This window comes from Epinephelus fuscoguttatus, linkage group LG1, assembly GCF_011397635.1.
Source record: "Epinephelus fuscoguttatus linkage group LG1, E.fuscoguttatus.final_Chr_v1".
NCBI lineage: Eukaryota > Metazoa > Chordata > Actinopteri > Perciformes > Serranidae > Epinephelus > Epinephelus fuscoguttatus.
The window spans coordinates 4,590,658-4,598,587 of record NC_064752.1 but is presented as its reverse complement, the minus strand read 5'-3'; positions in this window follow the sequence as shown (position 1 = coordinate 4,598,587).

The window sequence follows — 7,930 nt, the reverse complement described above, 5'->3', positions numbered from 1 at the left end:
ACTTTATCAAAAACAAATATTGGATTTACTTCAGTTGGCAGATACTTGATATTAAAAGACCCTGATCTGGATCAGGAGAAAAGACAAAGCAGCAAAAGCAGCCGGTCCAGGGGCCCCTGACCCCCTGGACCCGTGGGCCTGTTCTCTAATCTATCTATGCCCATAAAGCACAAAGAGCTGAGTCATTACAATGTGTGGGATAGTTGCATAACAAAGTGTTATCAGGAATAAATCTCGTCTTTATTCCTTCAGTAGCGCAATTAATTTCTCAAGTCCAGGGAATCTCTAGTACAGGTGGACAAAATATATCCTTGTACTCTAAAGTGTACTTATGTCACTAACATGATCTGCCTATGAGGGGAGCGTTTAAGCGTCATTGTTTTTGGTTAAAAAAAAATGAATAAAAGGTGGGTTTAAAAACAGAGTTTTATCAACTGTATGGAACTCAAAACTTTCTACTAAACTTTTCTTTGTGGGACTTTAATAGTGAGAATTTCTTCACAACTCAAGCTGCCTCTGAAAGGTGACGAGTACCCTGATGACCAAAGTTCATTCTCAGTGGGTCAACAGTAACTTTTGTTTTTCTAAAGGTAAGCAGACAAGCAAGTAAACGAAACACTTAAAGGAACAAAGCTATTTCCCTGTGGATCCACAGTGTTTAAAGAGCAGTTCCACAGGGATCAGTTACTGCTCTCAAACAAAGAGCTTCATTACTGACAATGACCTTAAACACATTTTCTCTGTAGACTATGATGCAACTTGTTTGTTCCTGTTATTCTTACTTTCAAACTAGCATGACTAACTATAACAATAGTTTTACTAAAACTGCTTAGACTTGTTATTTGGACTGAAATCAACAGATTGGAACAAATACGCTTTCATTGTAAATGTCATAAAAAATATCCACTCACTCAAGGCCTGACTCTTTTTTTGCTACAGTGATAAATAGCTTAGTGTTTATCGTACATAAAATCATCCCAAAGAGTTTCAAACAGTGAAGATTACAGATTTTAAATGTGGGGAAGTATCAGTATCAGTACTCGTTAGAGGCATTTTATTAGGAAAGAAAAAGTGGGATTGGCGCATTGCTACTTAGTTCCTTTGTTAATTGATTTATTATGTAATGTACAAGAAAGGGCCATAATCACTGGGAGGGGGACCATTTTCAACCGCCATCTTTTCCAACCCAACACTCTGAGGTCTTGGGAGAAGTTTTTAGAAACTCAACAGCTAAACTGGTTATTTTAGAGCATTCTGAAACAAAATTTTCAATGAGGGGTTCCCAAAGTTTTGATGACTGAGTGCCATTTTAGGGAGCCAGCATAGGATTGAAGGCCTCACAGAAAAAGTACACATAGTAGTCCTCATTTACAAAGTGAGCACACAACAGAAAACTGGGTGTGTGGTCATTTCCACACAAACCTTGGCATTTATCAATGAAGATTTAAGCGGAGGCTACAATCAAATCCCACATTAGGCCTCCAGCGTGGAGGTAAATAAAACGTAAATCCTATGCGAAAATACTGCCTTTTGTAAAGGCCTACAACGATGTGTTCACAGCTCGCAGTTTCTTGGGACTGGCTCCAAACTGACTGAACACCACTGGTGCCTGGCTCTGATTCATCTGAATTTTTTTTAAACACCAACAAACCAAAGCATCATTATATCATTTATCATTAAACATTATTGAAAAGAAATAAATAAACACTGAAACTTTGTAAATATTAAAATACTAGTTACCTTGGTGATTAATTTTTCACCAGTGTCCAGCTCAGACATAGGTGGTGTGTCTGTGTCCCCACCACCACCTGTTATGCTGGAACTAGAAGCAGACAGATATCCGCAGCCACACACTCCTACTTCTGGGTCAATTATAAGGTTTTGTGGGCAATATTACAATAATATTATTATTATATAATATCTAGACTAATATTATTAGTATATGTGGGCCATAGGTCAGTACATGACATAGGTGTATAAATCAAATATTCCAACCTCAGCTGGAGTTTGTCTGCTACAACCCTGTTGACCGCAGCAGTGATTTCTTTCCATACAGTGTATTTGCTTCTTTATTTGATGCCACTTTTCAGGCAGCCAAATAAAATGCAATAAAAATACTATACTGGTTAAACTGGATCTGGGATATGAGTGTTTCCAGTTCGAGCTTAGAGAAGTTTCTCTTCTCAGCTGTATTACGCCTCTCCATGACGTGAACTCTTGGAACAAGGCCTCTAAACCGAGAATATTTTGAGGCAGGATATTTGAGAGATATTATTTTGTAATATGACTGAATTTTCTATCCATATGTATAAACTTTAAATATATTAAAATTATAAGGAACCTTTGAGTAAACTGTGAGTATCATTTAAGTAGGCTATGTCGTGGCCGGCTGAGTGTCCTCTTTTTTGGATATCAAAATATGGTCACCATACCATTACATACGAAAATAGATATCGCTGTTTCAAATGTAAATGTCCTTTATGATGGCATAGATACAGCTAATAGATTGTACTGGAGGGCGCAGTTTAACACAACAAATGAGGCAACAGTGGAAGAGGTCGTAATATTGCACCTCTAGGAGGAGGCAATGCTGTAGACGGCAGTGTTAATGTGGCCATTATATATACATCCCAGTGAGGACGGAGAGTTCTTTTCATTATATAACGGATTCTTTTCTTTTCACCATAATTCAAAGTTCTTTGTTGTCTCCTAAGGTCGTCTCTCGCTTGAACTATGCTACACTGCCTTTGCGATCTCCAATGGCACTGCTCTGTTGCGTGTATTTCTGTAAGCTTTCAGGAAATGTACACAAGAATGGAAAAAAACAACGCAGAGTACGGACAGAAGGCTTTGTCCGTCTCTGTTTCTGTATGTAATAGTGAGCATAAATGAGCCCTCACACTGTGATTGGTGAGAAAAGAACGTTTCATGAATCACCTGTAAACCCCATCATTAGATGATTTCTGTGTTTGGATCTGCGCTGTTTGTGTGGTAGATTGAACAGTGAGGGCCACTGACTTTTTCAATGACATACTATACTATGACATTTTTGACGTGCATGACATACAAACACATTACAAAAACTAAAATAATGGTCAGTGATAGAGGCTACGTAACACTCATGTTACTTTCTAGTTTTCAGCTTTTAAATACATTTGAAAGTAATGAAATAGAGAAAAAGCACAGTGTTTGACACTGACTGTACCCACAACACTCAAGCAACTGCTTCTGCTAGAGTATGGCAACACCACTTGGACAAACCACATGTACAATTGCAGTACACCATAATACTTTAAACACTTTAATAGTTGTAAAAAGTTGTTAAATGTATTTATGATTACATTTGCCAATGATTACTTTTGGATGGCGGTGTTTGTGTTTTTTTTAATTCATATCTTTTCATCACTATAAGGGTGAAGGGGGCAGAAGTTTGAACATATTTGAATGTTGGAATATCGCAATATTTATAATAATCACAACCTGGCTACAAAATATTAGAACACAGTAAAATACATGACAATTACAAGCTCTCAGAAACCAAGTTGATGTATTTAAATGGCTTCTTTTGTCAGACCAGCAGCCAGAAACCCAAAGATATTCAATTTACAATCATAAAAGACAAATACAACCTGAAAATGAGCTTACTGAAAATGTAACTTAATTCAAATGTATGTTTTATGAATTTAAGATTAAAGAAGTGTGAAATGATGCAACAACTTCACGGTTAAGTTGTGATGATCATTAACAAACTTCTCTAAAGCAAAGTTTCTGATAATTGGTTTCAAAGGTAAAGTTTATGAAAGAGCAAAGAAGTCAGACACGTGAGGAACAAAGACATTCTCCTTGTGGATCAGAGATAAAGAGCAGCACCACAGAGAATATTATTGTTTTTAAACAGCCCTGTTAATGTCAGTGAACTTAAATCACTTGTTACCCACTGAGAATTCTGCAACTTGTTTTTAATTTACTAAAAAAAGACAGTTAAAGTAAATCATCTTAAATATCACAGCTAATGGAGTGACCCCCCCGGCTCCTTCTAATTGCAGATTCTTTTAATGTCAATAATGAGAAACTCTCTCTGAAGACATATCTAATAAATCCCTGTGATGCTGTGTGTGTGTGCACACTGCATGCAACATAACAAACGGCCCCAATGTGCGTGACCTTTACTGATAACAAGGGTTGATTAGGTAGCTGCTCGTTCTGTCCTGCAGCATCACTCACTTCCTGAATACACTGAGGATTACTGAAAATGTCAGGAGGTCCCAGAAGTCCTTCCTGTGGAAAATGCAACTAAGGTCTTGCTTACAGTAAGTTTACCTGAGTGTTGTACTTGAGGAAGTGTGGGAGGCTAAACTGAAGAAGACACAATTTGTTTACCAACAGCAAAAGTTCCATGAAGCACGAGTGACTTCCAAACAAAATGTTCAGAGGAATAATCTCCTTCTAACATTCTATAACATGGCTGTGTGTGTAATGAAAGCTGTTAAACATTTAGTCACTGAGAAAGAAAACTTCACACTGTAGAGCAAAAGTAAGTCACTTAATCATATATTTATAAACTGGATTTACTGGATTTTTAAGGCCAGTTATAATATCTAAGGATTTTTTGGCTCAAAATGACACAGAGGCGGTACCATCCTGATCTCCTGATCACACATACATGTGTTCAGTGCCTTCAACTGGCTCAAGCAATCCTTACTTACTACAAGCGGCACACTTTAAGAGTGCTGATAAGTATATGCTTGAAAAAAAAAAAAAAAAAAAAAAAGACAATAATTAATAAATTGCGCCTTACCGGTAACTGTAAAATGTTTATCTCTTATTTTCTGTAGTCCCATTAATATTTGTTCCCAAAGCAGATCACATGACCTGGATAACTTATGTTTGAGACTGAGAACATGACCACAAATACTAATATACTGAGTATCAATTTTATTCTGCTGGTCGAATATTATCTACTCCAGTGTAGACCTCCTCCTGTTTTCGAAGCATTTAAAAATAAATTTAAAAAACTACATTTTAAGCAACCACCTCTTAGACACTTTTACAAGACACTTTTAAAACACAGCCTTTTCTTTATATCCAGTTATATTGCGTATTTCACTTCCTATTTTAAATTATCTTTTTTCTCAAGCACATGTGGAAGTGATGTTGTCATGTATTGTAATGAACAAATACTATATTTTACAGAGTCTGTTTGAACCTTTGTACTGATAAAGTGGGAATACAGTTAATGAAAAAAAAAAGCCTCTTCATTTCCTTAGATTTCACTGGTGTGTACGATACAAGTACAAGGCTTCCCTTTAGGCGCATAATGACGCATAGGAAGTCACGATCACAAACGCAAAGTATGACTGTCTACGGGATTTATAAACGCCACCTGGCAATATAAAACTATATTAAAACATTGAATGGCCCAGAAAATGAGTTTTGGTTTCTTTACTGATTTTTTTGCCATGGTGGCAGAAACACTGTGGCGTACAGGGCTGGCGGTTGGCCACAAGTAAGTATAACTGCAGCTGGAGCAGCTACATGACCCGTCCACTTGCTACATGACCCATCCACCATACCTAAATGTCAGTCCACCATCAGCTGACTTTGCCCCTTGGTTCAAGGTGACTGATTCAGCAGAGCTGTTGCGATTGAGAAGTTCTTGAAAGTGCTCTTTCAAAAGTGCATTGATGGAATCGTTGTCTTTCAGAAGCATCTGCCCATCCTTTGAGCGCAGGGGGTTTAAGCCGCGGTAACTTGGACCATGGACAGCCTTCGTGGCACCAGAGTCCGCTAGTCTCTGTAGTTCCAGAGCCCTTTCTGTCCACCAGATGTTCCTGAGCTCCTTCACCTGTCTTTGAACGTCAGCCTTGGCTCTGGAGTGACCTGTCCTTTTAGCCTCACATGTTGGGTCATTTTGCCAGGCTCAGAAGACTTTCTGTTTTTTGGAGATGAGTTGTTCTATCTCTGTATTATTCTCATCAAACCAGTCTTGATGTTTCCTAGACTTATACCCAAAGGTGGTTTCACATGAGTCGAGGCTTTCCCCAAGAGAGTCCTGAAGTAGCTGCTTGGTGGTGGCTTCATTCAGGCTATCCAGGTTCAGTCTTCGCTGGGTTTGCTTCTTTTGAATCCACCTCCTTTTTTAAAGTTTGATGGACATTGTGGATCGAATGAGGCAGTGGTCTGTCCAGCAGTTGTCGGAGTCCATCATGGCCCTTGTAATGTTCACATCACAGTGGTCCCTGGCTCTTACAATGACATAATCGATAAGATGCCATTGTTTGGAGCGAGGATGTCTTCAGGATGCCTTGCATTTGTTTCTCTGGCAGAGGAGAGCATTGGTGATGATGAGATTTTCCTCAGCACATTTCCTGAGAAGCAGCACTCCATTGGAGTTTGTGTTGCCAGTGCCCTCTTTGCCGATAGTGCCCCTCCAGAGGTGTTGGTCCTGGCAGACCCTGGCATTGAAGTCTCCAAGAAGGATAATCTTGTCTTCCCTGGGGATTTTTGACAGGATTTCCTCAAGGCAGGCATAGAAGGCCTCTTTTTTATCCACATCAGAGTCTAGAGTAGGGGCACAGGCACTCACTACTGTCGCCATCTGGTTGTTGACTAGCACCAGACGGATGGTCATGAGGAGCTTATTGATCCCTACGGGTAGTTCACAGAGGTGGTTGACAAGCTGTTTGTTGATGGCAACCCAACCCTGTGGATTCTAGGCTCGTCAGCAGACTTTCCTTTCCAAAAGAAAGTATAGCCACCCTTTTCCTCCTTCAGTTGCCCTTCATCTGCCCCTGGGTTTCAGATAGGGCAGCGATGTCAATCTGGCATCTCTGCAGTTCTCTGGTAATGATGGCCATATGTCTCTCAGGTCTTTCACCAGTGGTGCTATCCATAAGGGTGCGCACATTCCAGGCTCCAAAGTTAAATTGTCTGTGCTTCTGACCGCAGTATGGTGTTCCCTCTGAATGCGTTATAACATGAAAAACTTGTACACTTGTACATGTAATAATGTAATACTGATCCATTTTTTCCCCTTGATGTGGCAGCAATACACTTCTGTATTTATGTTACGGCATTCACCCAACTGCTAAAACTCTTGTTTTCCCATAGAATATTGTTTTAAATAAAATGTTATTTGTTAACTTTGATTTAGTGAGTTGTTGCTGTTGTTATGAAATAATTTGCAAGGTGCGTCATATTTCAGTGATTCAACACAATTTGGCTATTGAAAAATATGACTTCAAATAGCTTTTCTAATATACACAATATCTTTTCACACATATTTACCCTTAAAGATTCAAATGTGTCAATTTTGACTGCTAGCCACATCTCTGCTCTGTCATTCTCAATCTGTTTTTGAATGAGCGTCAGAGTGAGCTGTACCCAGCATGCTGTTTGGCAGTGTGACAGTTAACAAGGGTTCCCTCTAACAGGGTGTGTACATAACTCAGCTACTAATAAAAAATGACCTGTAGATTTCAATAGCTTGACACGGTACTTTCTTGGATCCTCAACAATAAACCCACCAAGTGTTGTATATTGTGATGTACTGCAAATTATTACCTTTTTTTTTTTTTTTTTTTACAATTGCAAATTATTACCACAAGGGAAAACTTTGTCAGCATCAGTTTTACATCACAAGACAAAGATTTCAGTCTTCTCATCGACTTTAATCATTTTTACTGCAGCAAAACGTGATGCAAAGCAGACAGACTGACCAACACCGTCATAAAACCTGTCAGAAATGCTGCACACACCTGACAGACTGAACTGTGGGCAGATTCAACACCCTTTGAGTGGCCAGATTAAGGACATGCGCCAAACACTTAACATGCAGGTATCCTGCTAACTGAATGACATCACTATTATTAGAAGCATTTTTTGTTAAATTCTTGTACTGTATTTTGCAGGAGGTCTGCATTGTTTGCTC